The 15853-nt window shown below is 46.5% G+C and overlaps 1 protein-coding gene across 4 annotated transcripts in view; it reads right to left on the reverse strand.

Annotated features, from left to right (window-relative positions):
* The window catches only part of agbl1 (AGBL carboxypeptidase 1), a 268365-nt gene that overhangs the window by 170141 nt on the left and 82371 nt on the right, over window positions 1-15853 (reverse strand). The window lies entirely within an intron of this gene.

Raw genomic sequence — 15853 nt, forward strand, 5'->3', positions numbered from 1 at the left:
ATCCAAGCCACAGAATTACTGTTTGAGGATGCCAAAGGCGCATTGCCCTACAACTCTGGTGGGTGCAGAGGCCAGAGTGTAGCTCTCTTGTTAGGTATTTCACTGGTGCCATGAGCCATGGTTGCAGTACATATCCTTGGTTCTCCAAAAGCCAGCCCTGGAGTGTTCTTGGCCCTACAAATAAGGCTGGTATAATTGACTGCCACAAGATGAATGCATCATGGATGTGGCCAAGGAAATGAGCATTCACTTGTATGATTTTGTTCCTGTGGTCACATACCACCAATACATTGATGAAGTGACAGCCTTTCCTACATGACATAAGAACATAAGAAATAGGAGCAGGAGTAGGCCATTTGGCCCCTCAAGCCTGCTCTGCCATTCAATAAGAACATGGCTGATCTTGTACCTCATCTCCACTTTCCTGCACTAACCCCATACCTCTTGAGTCTCTTAATATCAACTCTAGAGAATATAGGCCTAGTCTACACAATCTCTCCTCATAGAACAATCCCCGCATCCCACGAATCAGTCTGCTGAACCAGAGCGGACCTGCGAGGGAGCAGTGAGCAGCTGAGGAATTTAAAACCAGCGGTGTAGTGTATGTGCTTTAAGTCAGAACTACTTTTTACAGCTCCTGTATACTGTAGTACCGGCAGTAACCACACCGGTATATAAGCTGTGCGCATGCCTCTGTATTCCAGTCTAGAGATGACCCTCCTCCAGTAAAGACCTGTTGTTTGTTTATGTACAGCATCCGTGTAATTCTTTATCCACTGAACCACGGATTTAACAGTGGCGACAAGTGTTGATGCGAATCTACCTGCAACATTAAACAAAGAAAAAAAATAGTCAAGTCCAGGAACACGGGCGTCGACCGCGAGCAACCGCCCAGCAGTCAGGCAGAGATCCAACTTCGCTGGGGAGGCTGTGGAGAGCCGGGCTTGGTTCCCCAGCCACAACGAGCAGTAAGAGACTGACGACAGGTCCAGTGCAGACCCTTCCTGAGCAGCGGCGGCTGGAGCCGACCGACGGCAGAGAGAGAGAGCTGGGCAACGTCGACGGGGTAAGAAAGAGGGTGAAGAGAGCAGGGCGCAGCCGGGGATTGATCACCGAGCGGCATCGAGGAAAAATACTGCAAACCAGAGAGAGAGAGGGTAAGAAACAGCCGGGTTCTAGACTGAGCGGCGTCGACAAATATCAGGAGAAGAACGCGCAGAGCACAGCCAGGGATCACGGGCTGATCAGGGTCCGCGGGGCGAAGGAAGGGGAGACGCCATTGAGCCGCGGAGAAGCAGGGAGAGCGTGGGAGGCGCCATTGAGCTGTGGAGAAGCAGGAAGAGCGCGGGAGATGCCATTTTGCGAAGCCGCAGCGGAGAAGACGGGCGAGCGCGGGAAGGAAGGAAAGCGCGGGAGACGCCATTTTGTGCCAGCGGAGAAGAAGGGGAAGCGCGGGAGGCGCCATTGGGGATAGTTAACGCACAACCAAGGATGCCGAAGAGTGGCAGTATCTCTATGTTCGACAATGAAGTCGAAGATTGGGCGACATATGTGGAACGTATTGAGGTGTACTGCAGGGCGAATGAAGTGCCAGATGCTAATAAAGCACTGGTTCTGTTAAATTCCATGGGTGCAAAAACTTATGGGTTACTGCGAAATCTAATAACCCCAGAGAAGCCGGTAAACAAGGATTTTGGAAGCATAGTAGAAATCCTACAGGACCACTTAAGCCCCACACCGCTGCTGATAGCAGAACGATTTAAGTTCCATAACAGGAACCAACACAAAGACGAAAGCAATGCTGAGTACCTAACGGAACTGCGCAAGCTATCGAAATACTGCCAGTTTGGAGCGGGACTAGCAGACACATTAAGGGACAAGTTTGTGCGTGGGCTACAAAGTGAAGGAACCCAGAAACGGCTTCTATCAGAAAAGGACCTTACGCTGGACAAAGCTTTCAATATGGCAGTATCACACGAAGCAGCCGCAAGGGGCGCTGCAGAGATACAATGGAGACCGCAAGAATACGGCACCAACGAAATGACCTATGGAACAGGGAAGTGGTATCGCTGCGGCAGAACAACACATGACCAGAAAGATTATTGGTTCAAGGACCAAGTGTGCAGACAGTGTGGGAAAGCAGGACACATAGCAAGAGTCTGCAGGTCTGGGAAGAAAACCAACAGTAAGAAATCTCCACAGGAGAAGTACAAAAAGGTACACCAGGTGATGGACAGTGGTTCAGACGAACAGAAAAGTGACACAGACTCCGGAAGCAAGGAGCTGGGTTGTCTGAAACTACATAATGTAACCGAAATAGAGGATCACCAGACTATCTGGGTTACACTCAAGATAGACAGAGTCCAAGTGGAAATGGAATTGGACACAGGGTCAGCTCTAACAGTCATAAATCAAAGAGACGACAAGCGGCTATTTTCACACATACCCTTGAAAGCTACAGAGATTGTCTTGAAGACGTATACGGGGCAAAAAGTCTACCCCAAAGGAAAAATAAGGGTGAAAGTGACATATAAAGGTCAGGAAATACCTAAAATGGATATATATGTATTGCCAAATGGAGGACCACCACGGCTAGGACGTGAGTGGATCCGGAAGATACATTTAGATTGGCATTCCATACAGGCAATGAAGGTGGAGGCCAAAAACGATGACGACGTCACACCTGGACGACTGTCAAAAATGCTAACTGACGCAAAAGAAGTGTTCCAGGAGGGACTAGGAACACTAAAAGGAATAACAGCAACAATTAAAATAGAGGATAATGCAAGCCCAAAGTTTCTGAAGGCCAGACCAGTGCCTTATGTGATCAGACCAGCGGTTGAAGCAGAGCTGGAAGGGTTGGAACGTTCAGGAGTACTGTCCAAAGTGGACTGGAGCGAGTGGGCTACACCCATCGTTCCTGTAATGAAGAGGTCGTTGAGTAATACGCCTGGGGAACCAAAGAAGGTCCACACCTGTGGGGATTTTAAGGTGACAGTGAACCCAGTCCTTCACACGGTGCAATATCCGCTTCCACGAATTGAGGATATTTTCGCCTCGCTATCTGGTGGTAAACACTTCACCAAAATTGATCTAGCCCAGGCGTACTTGCAAATGGAGGTAGAAGAAGCTTCGAAACATTACCTTACGATCAACACCCATAAAGGTCTCGATCAATACAACTGGCTGGTGTTTGGAGTAGCCTCGGCTCTGGCTATCTGGCAAAGGGCGATGGATCAGGTCCTGCAAGGGATTCCAGGGACCCAGTGTTATTTGGACAACATCTTGGTCACGGGCAAAAATGACGGTGATCACCTCGCTAACTTGGAGAAGGTGCTCGCCAGATTAAAGGAATATGGGCTACGAGCTAATCGCCACAAGTGCGAGTTTTTCCACAAACAGATCTCGTATTGCGGCCACGTCATCGATGAAGAGGGGTTACATAAGTCCCCTGACAAGATTGAGGCAGTAGTCAAGGCTCCAGCACCGGAAAATGTGTCACAACTGAGGTCGTTCCTCGGGCTGGTAAACTATTACCACAAGTTCTTACCAAATTTGTCTGTGGTACTACACCCGCTGAACACCCTACTGCAAACAGGGGTACCATGGGAGTGGGATGACGAACGTAGACGAGCTTTCCAGAAGTGTAAAGAATTGATCACATCAAAAGAGGTGTTGGCCCATTTCAACCCAGCACTACCAATTCGTTTGGCATGTGATGCATCACCCTATGGCATTGGAGCGGTGCTGTCGCACAAATTCCCAGACGGGCTGGAGAGGCCAGTGGCCTTTGCGTCTCGGTCACTAACCTCAGCCGAGCGCAACTACGCCCAGATTGACAGGGAGGCCCTCAGCCTAGTATGGGGAGTAAAAAAATTCAACCATTATCTGCATAGGCAGAAGTTCACCTTGCTGACTGACCACCAACCACTTGTCTCCATCTTTAATCCTAAGAAGGGCGTGCCAGTAATGACTGCACAGCGGTTACAAAGATGGTCCCTGTTTCTAGGGGCGAATCAATATGAAATAGAATATAAAGGCACGAAACAGCATGGGAATGCTGATGGGCTATCGCGCCTGCCACTGCCTATGGTGGAGGAAGCACCAGCAATGGACCCTTTCGAGATATTTTATTCGTCGATAATTGAACGATTGCCAGTAACAAACGCGGATATAGAGGAGACCCGCAATGATCCGACGCTGTCACGGGTATATGAATTGACGGTGAGGGGATGGCCAACACATGGCGACTCACTGTTGCCAGCATTCTCATCCAGAAGAGAACAGCTGTCAGTATGCCAGGGGACAGTGATGTGTGGATCCAGAGTGGTGATTCCACCCAAGTTAAGGGAGAGAGTGCTAAAGGAGCTACATGAAGGTCATCTGGGGGGAGTGAAAATGAATGCCTTGCTAGGGCTTATGTGTGGTGGCCAGGAATCGATCAACAAATCGAAGACCTAACTAAGAGCTGCTTAGGATGCCAGAAGGTCCAAAATGCACCACCACATGCCCCTCTACACCCATGGGAGTGGCCCTCCTCTCCATGGCAACGGGTGCACATTGATTTCGCTGGTCCATTCATGGACTCAATGTTCTTAATAGCAGTGGATGCTCATTCAAAGTGGCCTGAGGTGATAAAGATGTCTTCAACCACTACAGAGAAAATGATTGCGGTCCTACGGACCATATTTGCCAGAAACAGTTTGCCAGAGCAGATCTGCTCTGATAATGGACCACAGTTTGTGTCCGACGAGTTCCAAAAATTCATGAAAAGGAATGGGGTAAGGCATTACACATCCGCCCCGTATCATCCAGCCACCAATGGATTGGCTGAGAGGTTCGTACAAACCTTTAAGAAGGCGATAAAGGCCATGTGCGACGAGGAAATTCCACTACAGCATAAGATGGACAACTTCTTATTAGCCTACCGAAACGCGACACATGCAGTTACCAACCAGACCCCGGCCATGATGTTCTTTAACCGAAGGTTGAGATCTCGTCTGGACTTGCTCAGACCAAATGTGCGAAGAAATGTTGAGGACAAACAATTCCAGCACATCAACGAGAAGCCGATAAGGAGCTTCAATGTAGGGCAACCAGTCTTGGCCCGTGACTATCGAACAGAGAAGTGGCAACCCTGAACGATATGTACAAGGCAGGGGCCATTAATGTACACAGTGGATGTCGGGGAGAACATTGTGAGATGCCACGTCGATCAGATCTTAGCGTCACAGGAAGGCATCAACCCCATGTCTCGAGTACCTGGGGATGAACCCGACATACCGGTAGCATCTACTTCAGACCCAGTAGCAGTGGAACCCGATGAACTACCCGATGAAAAGGGGTCAGAATCGCCTCTGCACCAAGAACAAGAACCTCCGGAAAGGCGCTATCCCGAAAGGGTCAGGAAGCCGCCCCAAAGACTGAATCTATAAATGGACTTTTTGTTATTGAATGTACATGTAAAAATTTAATTGTTATTTGAATATTAAGGGGGTATTATTAATCTAAAAAGGGAGGAATTGTAGTGTATGTGCTTTAAGTCAGAACTACTTTTTACAGCTCCTGTATACTGTAGTACCGGCAGTAACCACACCGGTATATAAGCTGAGCGCTCCAGTCTAGAGATGACCCTCCTCCAGTAAAGACCTGTTGTTTGTTTATGTACAGCATCCGTGTAATTCTTTATCCACTGAACCACGGATCTAACAGGCGGCAGCGAACGAAGCGAGGCCCAACTAGAGCGGACCTGCGAGGGAGCAGTGAGCAGCTGAGGAATTTAAAACTGGTGGCAGCGAACGAGGCGAGGCCCGACCAGAGCAGACCTGCGAGGGAGCAGCAAGGCAAGGCCCGACCAATTCAGCAGCAGGGGAGAGAGGTAAAAAGTAATCCAAGTGTGACGTCACCAGGAAGCAGGTAAGTGATTGGTTGGTGAGTATTTCTTTCTTTCTCCTTTACATTACAAGCTTAAATTCTGCGGTTTATATTTTCTTGGGTCTCTGTGGTGTAGTGGGGACAGTTGGTAAATAAGCGCCCTAGTGTATATCTTTAACTGGTGGTATTGAATTAATTTAAATTAATTAAAGGGGTAAGTCATGCCAGGAGAGCCCAGCCCCGTGTTATGCTCCTCTTGCTCTATGTGGGAATTCAGTGTCCCTGACGACCACGTGTGCCAGAAATGCATCCAGCTGCAGCTACTAACGGGCCGTATGCAGGTGCTGGAGCTGCGGATGGATGGGATGTGGAGCATTCACGATGCTGAGAGGCTTGTGGATTAGACGTATGATGAGTTGGTCACGCCGCAGGGTAGGGCAGCACAAGCAGAAGGGAAATGGGTGACCACCAGGCGGAGCAATAGAAGCAGGCAGGTAGTGCAGGGGACCCCTGTGGCCATCCCCCTTTCAAACAGGTATACCAGTTTGGATACTGTTGAGGGGGATGACTCACCAGGGGAAGGCAGCAGCAGCCAACTTCCTGGCACCAGGGGTGCTTCTGCTGCTCAGGAAGGGAGGAAAAAGAGTGGGAGAGCAATAGTGGTAGGGGATTCTATCGTAAGGGGAACAGATAGGCGTTTCTGTAGCTGTAGACATGACTCCAGGATGGTTTGTTGCCTCCCTGGTGCCAGGGTCAAGGATGTCACTGAACGGCTGCAGGGCATTCTGAAGGGGGAGGGTGAACAGGCAGAGGTTGTGGTTCACATTGGGACCAACGACATAGGTAGGAAGAGGGATGAGGTCCTGCAGCAAGAATTTAGGGAGCTAGGTAGCAGATTAAAGAGTAGGACCTCAAAGGTTGTAATCTCTGGATTACTCCCGGTGCCACGTGCTAGTGAGTATAGGAATAGGAGGATAGAGCAGATGAATGCGTGGCTAATGAGTTGGTGCAGGAGGGAGGGCTTTAGTTTCCTGGATCACTGGGCCTGCTTCTGGGGAAGGTGGGACTTGTACAAGTCGGACGTGTTGCACCTGAACCAGAGCGGGACAAATATCCTTGCGGGGAGGTTTGCTAGCACTGTTCGGGGGGGTTTAAACTAAAATGGCAGGGGGTTGGGAACCTGAGCAGGGAGACAGAGGAAAGGAAAACAGGGATAAAAGCAAAAGATAGGAAGGAGAAAAACAAAAGTGGCAGTCAGAGAAATCAACGGTTTAAATCAATCGTGGCCACAGTAAATAATAATTCTAATAGGTCTAAGAGCGTTAAAAAAACAAGCCTGAAGGCTTTGTGTCTTAATGCGAGGAGCATTTGTAATAAGGTGGATGAATTGACTGCGCAAATTGAGGTAAACGAATATGATTTGGTTGGGATTACGGAAACATGGCTCAAGGATGGCCAAGACTGGGAACTCAACATCCAGGGGTATTCGATATTCAGGAAAGATAGGCAAAAAGGAAAGGGAGGTGGGGTAGCATTACAGGTTAAAGAAGGGATTAATACAATTGTAATGAAGGATATTAGCTCTGATGATGTGGAATCTGTATGGATAGAACTGAGAAATACTAAGGGGAAAAAAACATTAGTAGGAGTGGTATATAGACCTCCAAACAGTAAGGCGGAGGTTGGGGATGGCATTAAAAGGGAAATTAAAGAAGCGTGCAATAAGGGCACAGCAGTCATCATGGGTGACTTTAATCTACATATAGATTGGGCCAACCAAATTAGTAACAATACTGTGGAGGAGGAATTCCTGGAGTGTTTACGGGATGGTTTCCTGGACCAATATGTCGAGGAACCAACCAGAGATCAGGCCATCTTAGACTGGGTATTATGTAACGAGAAAGGATTAATTAGCAATCTTGTTGTACGAGGCCCCTTGGGTCGGAGCGATCATAATATGATCGAATTCTTCATTAAGATGGAGAATTAAGTAATTGACTCAGAGACAAGGGTCCTCAATTTAAATAAAGGAAACTACGATGGTCTGAGGAGCGAGTTGGGTAGGATTGATTGGGGAATGGCACTCAAAGGGTTGACGGTGGATAGGCAATGGCAAACATTAAAAGACCGAATGGATGAGCTACAGAATTTGTTCATCCCAGTTTGGCATAAAAATAAAACAAAAAAGGTGACTCAACCGTGGCTAACAAGGGAAATTAGGGATAGCATAAGATCCAAGGAGAGGACATATAAATTGGCTAGAAAAAGCAATAATCCTGAGGATTGGGAGCAGTTTAGGATTCAACAAAGGAGGACAAAGGGATTAATTAAGAAAGGGAAAATAGAATATGAGAGTAAGCTAGCAGGGAACATAAAAACTGACTCTAAAAGCTTTTATAGATATGTGAAGAGAAAAAGATTGGTGAAGTCAAGCGTAGGTCCCTTACAGTCAGAATCAGGGGAATTTATAATGGGAAACAAGGAAATGGCAGACCAACTAAATACATACTTTGGTTCTGTCTTCACAAAGGAGGACACAAATAACCTCCCAGAGATGCCAGGGAACATAGGGTCTAATGAGAGGGAGGAACTGAAAGAAATCAGTATTTGTAGGGAAATGGTGTTAGGAAAATTGATGGGACTGAAGGCCGATAAATCCCCAGGGCCTGATGGTCTACATCCCAGGGTACTTAAGGAAGTGGCCCTAGAGATAGTAGATGCATTGCTGGTCATCTTCCAGAACGCTATAGACTCTGGAACAGTACCCATGGATTGGAGGGTAGCTAATGTTACCCCACTATTCAAAAAAGGTGGTAGAGAAAAAGCGGGGAATTATAGACCGGTAAGCCTGACATCGGTAGTGGGGAAAATGCTAGAGTCTATTATAAAAGATGTAATAGCAGAGCACTTTGAAAGCAGTGACAGGATCGGACAAAGTCAACATGGATTTACAAAAGGTAAATCATGCTTGACTAATCTACTGGAATTTTTTGAGGATGTAACTGGTAAAATAGATAAGGGAGAACCAGTGGATGTGGTGTATTTGGACTTTCAAAAGGCTTTCGATAAGGTCCCACATAAGAGATTAGCGTGCAAAATTAAGGCACATGGGATTGGGGGCAAGGTATTGACTTGGAAAGAGAACTGGTTGGCGGACAGAAAGCAAAGAGTTGGAATAAACGGGTCATTTTCCGAGTGGCAGGCAGTGGCTAGTGGGGTACCGCAAGGATCGGTCCTAGGACCCCAACTGTTCACAATATATATTAATGATCTGGACGAGGGAATTGAATGTAATATCTCCAAATTTGCAGATGACACAAAGCTGGGTGGGAGGGTAAGCTGTGAGGAGGATGTCGTGAAACTCCAGTACGATTTGGACAGGTTGGGTGATTGGGCAGAAACATGGCAAATGCACTATAATGTGGATAAATGTGAGGTTATCCACTTTGGTGGCAAAAACAGGAAGGCAGATTATTATTTGAATGGCAATAGATTGGGAGAAGAGGAAGTGCAAAGAGACCTGGGCGTTATTGTGCACCAGTCGCTGAAAGTAAGCATGCAGGTGCAGCAGGCGGTTAAGAAGGCAAATGGTATGTTGGCCTTCGTAGCAAGAGGGTTTGAGTACAGGAACAAGGATGTCTTGCTGCAGTTGTACAGGGCCTTGGTGAGACCACACCTTGAGTATTGTGTGCAGTTTTGGTCACCTTACCTGAGGAAGGACGTTCTTGCCATGGAGGGAGTGCAGCGAAGATTCACCAGGCTGATACCTGGGATGGCAGGAATGACGTACGAGGAGGGGTTGTGTCAATTGGGCTTATACTCACTGGAGTTTAGAAGATTGAGAGGGGATCTCATCGAAACCTATAAACTTCTGTCAGGTCTGGACAGACTAGATGCAGAAAGGATGTTTCTGATGGCCGGGGAGTCCAGAACCAGGGGTCATAGTCTAAGGATAAGGGGTAAGCCATTTAGGACTGAAATGAGGAGGAATTTCTTCACCCAGAGAGTGGTGAACCTGTGGAATTCTCTGCCACAGAGGGAGGTGGAGGCCAGTTCATTAAATATATTCAAGAAAGAGTTGGATATATTTCTTGAGGCTAAAGGGATCAAGCGATATGGGGAGAAGGCAGGGACAGGGTACTGAATTTGGATGATCAGCCATGATCTCATTGAATGGCGGAGCAGGCTCGAAGGGCCGAATGGCCTACTCCTGCTCCTATCTTCTATGTTTCTATGTTGCACTCCCTCTATGGCAAGTATATCCTTCCTTAGGTAAGGAGACCAAAACTGCACACAATACTCCAGGTGTGGTCTCACCAGGGACCTATATAATTGCAGTAAGGCGTCTTTACTCTTATACTCAAATCCAAAGGCCAACATACCATTTGCTTTCCTAATTACTTGCTGTATCTGCAAGTTAACTTTCAGTGATTCGTGTACAAGGACACCCAGGTCCCTCTGAACACCAACATTTCCCAATCTCTCACCATTTATAAAATACTCTGCTTTTCTATTTTTCCTAATAAGTGGATAACTTCACATTTCTCCACATTATATTCCATTTCCCATGTTCTTGCCCACTCACTTAGCTTGTCTATATCCCCTTGAAGCCTCTTTGCATCCTCCTCACAACTTACATATACATCCAACTTTGTATCATCAGCAAACTTGGATATATTACATTTGATCCCCTCATCCAAATCATTGATATTGATTGTGAATAGCTGAGGCCCAAGCACTGATCCTTGCGGTACCCCACTAGTTACAGCCTGCCAACCCGAAAATGGCCCATTTATTCTTACTCTCTGTTTTCTGTCCGTTAACCAATCCTCAATCCATGCTAGCATATTACCACCAATCCCATGAGCCCTAATTTTGTTTAATAACCTATTGTGTGGCACCTTATCGAATGCCTTCTGAAAATCCAAATAACCACATCCACTGGATCACCCTTATCACAGAATCACAGAATCACAGAATCTACAGTGCAGATAGAGGCCATTTCGGCCCATCGAGCCTGCACCGACACATATCCCACCCTATCCCCGTAACCCCACGTATTTAATCCCCTAACACTAAGGGTCAATTTATCATAGCCAAATCAACCTAACCTGCACATCTTATCTATTCAACTAGTTACAAACTCAAAAAACTCTAACAGATTCATCAAACATGATTTCCCTTTCATAAATCCGTGTTGACTCTGCCCAATCCTATCATTATTTTTGAAGTGCCCTGTTACCGTGTCCTTATAATAGATTCTAGCATTTTCCTTACTACTGATGTCAAGCTAACTGGTCTGTAGTTCCCCGTTTTCTCTCGCCCTCCTTTCTTAAATAGTGGGGTTACATTTGCTACCTTCCAATGTGCAGGAACCATTCTAGAATCTAGGGAATTTTGGAAAATGACAACCAATGTTTCCACTATCTCTATAGCCACCTCTTTCAAAACCCTAGGATGTCGGACATCAGGTCCAGGGGATTTATCGGAAAGTTTTTTGCATCTTCTTCCGTGAAGACAGACGCAAAATATTTGTTTAATTTTTCTGCAATTTCCTTATTCCCCATTATAATTTCTCCTGTCTCAGCCTGTAAGGGACCCACATTTACTTTTGCTAATCTTTTCCTTTTTACTTACCTATAGAAGATTTTACAGTCTGTTCTTATGTCTCTCGCTAGTTTACTTTCATATTCTATTTTCCCTTTCTTTATCAAGTTCTTGGTTCTCCTTTGCTGAATTCTAAAATCCTCCCAATACATCAGGCTTACTGCTCTTTTTGGCAACATTATAAGCCTCTTCCTTTGATCTAATACTATCTTTAACTTCTCTTGTTAGCCACGGTTGGACCACTTTTCCTGTGGGGTATTTGTGCCTTAAAGGAATGTATATTTGTTGTAAATTATGTATTAATTCTTTAAATGCTAGCCATTGTTTCTCTACCGACATAACTTTTAATGTAGTTTCCCAATCTACTGTAGCCAACTCGCTCCTCATACCTACATAGTTTGCTTTGTTTAGGTTTAAGACCCTAGTTTCAGATTTAACTGAATCACTTTCAAGCTCAATATAAAATTCTATCATATTATGGTCACCCTTCCCTAAGGACCCCTTTACTACAAGGTTATTAATTAACCCTTTCTCATTGCAAAAAACTAGATCTAAAATAGCCTGTTCCCCAGTTGGTTCCTCAACATACTGATCTAGAAAACTATCTTACATACATTCCGTGAATTTGTCCTCCACACTATTACTGCAAATTTGGTTTGCCCAGTCTAGATGTAGATTAAAGTCTCCCGTGATTACTGTATTACCTTTGTTATATGCGCCTCTAATTTCCTGATTATATTCTGCCCTACATTACAACTACTGTTTGGGGGCCTATAAACAACTCCCACCAATGTTTTCTGCCCCTTGCTGTTTCTTAGCTCCACCCAAACAGATTATACTTCTTGATTTTCGGAGCTAAGATCCTTTCTCTCTACTGTCTTTATCCCATCCTTTATTATCAGGGCTACCCCTCCTCCTTTTCCATTTTGCCTATCTCTTCTAAAAGTTAAGTATCCTGGAATATTTAGTTCCCAACCTCGGCCACATTGCAACCACGTCATCGTAATGGCTATTAGATCAAACCTATTCATTTTTATCTGCACTATTAATTCATCTATTTTGCTGTGAATGCTTCATGCATTCAGATATAGTACCTTTAGCTTTGACTTAATTATATTTTTCCCTGATGTCACCTTAGTCACTGATGCCTTATTACCTTTGTTATTCTCTCTGTCCCTTCCTGACCCATCTGCTTATTTTTACCCAAAACTCTACTCTGCTCTACAGCCTTGACATTTTTCTCACTGCTTTTAAATTTACTCTTTCCTGAATCCTCCCACCACCCCCCCGCCATCATTAGTTTAAAGCCCTGTCTACTGCCCTAGTTATTTGATTCGCCAGGACACTGGTCCCAGCCCACTTTAAGTGGAGCCCATCCCAAAGGAACAGCTTCCTCTTTCCCCAGTACTGGTACCAGTGCCCCATGAGCTGAAACCCCTTCCTCCCACACCACTCTTTGAGCCACGCATTTAAACTTCTAATCTGTTTGTCTCTGTGCCAATTTACGCGTGGCTCAGGCAACAATCCAGAGATTATTACCTTTGAGGTTCTGCTTTTTAATTTGGATCCTAGCGCCTCAAACTCCCTCAGCAGAACCTCATTCCTAGTTCTACCTATGTCGTTGATTCGTATGTGGACCACGACAACTGGATCCTCCCCCTCCCACTCCAAGTTCTCCTCTAGCCGCGAAGAGATGTCTTTAACCCTGGCACCAGACAGGCAACACAACCTTCGGAACTCTCGGTCACGGCTGCAGAGAAAAATATGTATCCCCCTGACTATACTGTCCCCTACATCAACAACATTCCCTTTCACTCCCCCCACTTGAATGGCCTCCTGCACCATGGTGTCATGGTCAGCTTGCTCATCCATCCTGCAGGCTTTTCCCTCATCCACACAGGCAGCAAGAAGCTCATACCTGTTGGACAAGGGCAAAGGCTGAGGCTCCTCCAGCACTGCACCTGGGTTCCCCTTACCTGCCTGAGTTACAGTCACACCCTCCTGTCCCTGACCACTAACCAGACCTGTACCACTACCTAACCTAAGGGGTGTAACTGCCTCCTGGATCAAAGTGTCCAGGTAACTCTCCCCATCCCTGATGCCCCGCAATGTCTGCACCTCAGACTCCAGCTCACAAACTCTGAGTTGAAGTTCCTCAAGATGCAGGCACTTACTGCAAACGTGGTTGTCCGGGATCACAATGCTCTCCACAAACTCCCACATGCTGCAGTTGCGACACACCACCTGCACTGCCAGCCCTATATGACCTTGTTTTATTTAATTAAATGTAATTAAATTTGTAATTAGGTAACTTAGTTTACAGTGTAGTTTCTTGACTACTTACTTGATCTAGATTAAGTTATGGGTACTGAAATTAAATATCTACCTGTAACACAAAGCACTACAAGTAGTGTCGGCAAAAAGCAGCAACTCCTTCCCCCTCTTCTCCCAATTCCCACTCTTTCCAAATTCCCAAATAAAACACTGTTTAAGTGCACTCTGTTTTAATCCTGCTCTGTGCAGACCGCTACTCACGAACAGTGCTGTGTTCAGGCTAGGGGCACATGCGGTAAATTAGTTCAGTCAACGCTCTACCCCTGTGGGAGTATTCCCACCCATGGAAGGCTCGTCTTTGCTGCAGGCTGCTTTCCAGTTACCTGCTCGGCCTAACTCCCAGAGATCTCCCACACTTGCCAGGAAGGAACCTAAGTTCAAAGTAGCTGTAACTTTGGCAGCTACTGATAGAGCCACCCTGTGCTAGAACTGGTTTTCAAATCTGACTGGAGGAGTGTGCTGTTTGGTGCTTGTTTCCTTTGGGCATCTAAGTTGTTGCTGGCAGGTTTCCACACAGAGGCCCACATAAGAGTCATCATAGGCCGCGATTTTGTAAATAGATGGGTTGGGAGCGGGTCAGGTGGTTTCCGGGTTCCCGTCCCGCCCCCAACTGCATCCGGCCGATGGACGTGATTTTATGCTGATTGACATTGTTAAGCCCTCCCTGCGGGCTTACCAGCCAATTAGGAGGAAGCCAGTCAGATGATGTCATTTGATGACGCATCATCTGCTGGTTTTCTTAAAGGGACTATGCACAATTTTTCTTTGACAGCTGATTTCTCAGTGTTTGACAGCATTGAGGTGCTGCAAACACTGACAATGACTGTTCACAGGTGAGCTCTTGCACCCAGGCTCTCCAGTGACTCCCTCCTTAGGCTAGAACAGATGGCAGCTGCAGGTGAGGTTACAGAAGTGATCTGTCACTGGTGAGAGAGGTTCTCCCAATGAGGTGGGACTAGACATCGATTTCAAAACTTGTAACTTACAGAAAAGTGTACAAACATTAAAAATGATTTCCCCAACATTTTCTGACCTCTGAAACTCACCAGTGCACCATTGGATCCTTCACCCCACTTCTGCAGCTGTCATCAATGCTTTAACACTACAGCAGACTCACAACACGCCACACTTACCTGGCGCGGTGTCCGGACGTCAGGAAACCCGAGGCAGAATCGGCAAAATTGAAAAAGAGCCTGTTAACTACTCTCAAGTACCTGTTAACAGGCAGGTAAGTGGCTTTAATCCTCTTCCCACCACTAGGTGTCGGGTCCATGCGCAAGTCGGGGACCCGGCACTTGGGAAGATCGATTGGAGGCGGGTTGACAGCGGGTTTCCTGCCTACCGTCAATCTTTGCAATTTTGACAGTGGTCCCGCCTCCAAACCCACACTCTGAGCGCCGGCAAAATTCCGGCCATAGAGTCATGACGGCACAGAAGGAGGCCATTCAGCCCATCGAGTCCGTGCCGGCTCGCTGTAGAGCAATCCAGTCAGTCCCATTCCCCCGCTCTATCCCCATAGCCCTGCAAGTTTATTTCTCTCAAGTGCCTATCCAGTCTCCCCTTGAAAACATTGAGTGTTTCCGCTTCCACCACTTCCGTCGGCAGCGAATTCCAGGTCAGTACCAGTTGCTATGTATTAAAGTTTTTCTTCACATCCCCCCTGTATCTCTTGCCCAAAACCTTAAATCTCTGTCCCCTAGTCCTTGTACCATCAACTAGTGGGAACAGCCTTTCCCCGTCTAGCCTATCCAAACCCGTCATAATCTTGTACACCTCTACCAAATCACCCCTCAACCTCCTTTGCTCTAATGAAAACAAATCCAGCTTCTCCAACCTGTCCTTGTAGCTAAGATTCCCCATCCCCAGAACCAATCTGGTAAATCTCCTCTGCACCCTTGCAAGGGCCTTCACATCCTTCCTAAAGTGTGGTGACCAGAACTGGACGTAATACTCCAGTTGTGGCCTAACCAGCGCTTTATAAAGGTTTAGCATAACTTCTCTACTTTTGTACTCAATACTTCTATTTATGAAGCCCAAG

This window comes from Somniosus microcephalus, chromosome 27 (genome assembly GCF_052327205.1).
Source record: "Somniosus microcephalus isolate GS21.2 chromosome 27, FLI_Smic_1.0, whole genome shotgun sequence".
Classification (NCBI taxonomy): Eukaryota; Metazoa; Chordata; class Chondrichthyes; order Squaliformes; family Somniosidae; genus Somniosus; species Somniosus microcephalus.